Here is a 916-nt window from a genome sequence, read left to right on the forward strand (position 1 = left end):
CACACGTGAAATGAAGTTTGGTGAAACAGACAGATGTTTCAGGTCCAGCTCTTAGAGACAATCAGAAATTAGAGAGAGGAAAAACACATTTCATTTTTGCTAATATCTCACAAGTCTTCAACAGGATTCTCTTCATGAGCTTTAGTGTCATCACATTTTGCTGCACAACAAACCACCTCAAAACTTACTGTTTAATTATCTCATGATACCTCTGCTCCATGCAGTGAAAGGGGGCTCAATTGCACTGGAATCCCTCAATTTACTCACTTAATTAGTGGGGTTGACTGGAAGCTGAGGCTCAACTGAAATCTCAGAGGCCCTGGCTCATCTCTTCTTCAGACATTCTCAGGAGTGACCATGGCCCGTACATGTGATCTCTCTCTGTGATCCTGAGGGAAGCTGGGCAGCTTACACTCTGCCTCGGGGCTTCCAAAATTGCAGAAGTGTCAACTGCCAAAGAGTAGCCACCTTTCGCCTCAGAACTGGCATGATGTTAACTTCTGCTCATCTGTTTACTACAGTAAGTCATGCAGCCAGCCTGGACTCAGTGTGTACGGGGGCTACACAAGGTCCCAGATATCAGGGAGCAAGGATCACTGGAGGTAACTTTGGCCACTAGCTTCCATGTGAGCTGATAGGATAAATACATTCCTTGTGGCAAACTGGCACCAGAGTGCTAATGAAGCACATAAACCTTAATAGTCATCAAGGTCATGTCAGTTTACTTCTCAAATAGCACCCACACCCACTTCCTCGTCTCTATACTCCTTGCAGCTCCCCTAATCCAAGCATTTAGCACCTCTGACTTGGATAACTGCAAAGGCCGCTTCACTCTCTTCCTGCCTTTATTCTCAACTCTTTGGCTCTGACTCCTACATGACCACAGAGTTTATATATATATATATATATATATATA

Source organism: Bison bison, unplaced genomic scaffold, assembly GCF_000754665.1.
Source record: "Bison bison bison isolate TAMUID 2011002044 unplaced genomic scaffold, Bison_UMD1.0 scf7180017864526, whole genome shotgun sequence".
NCBI lineage: Eukaryota > Metazoa > Chordata > Mammalia > Artiodactyla > Bovidae > Bison > Bison bison.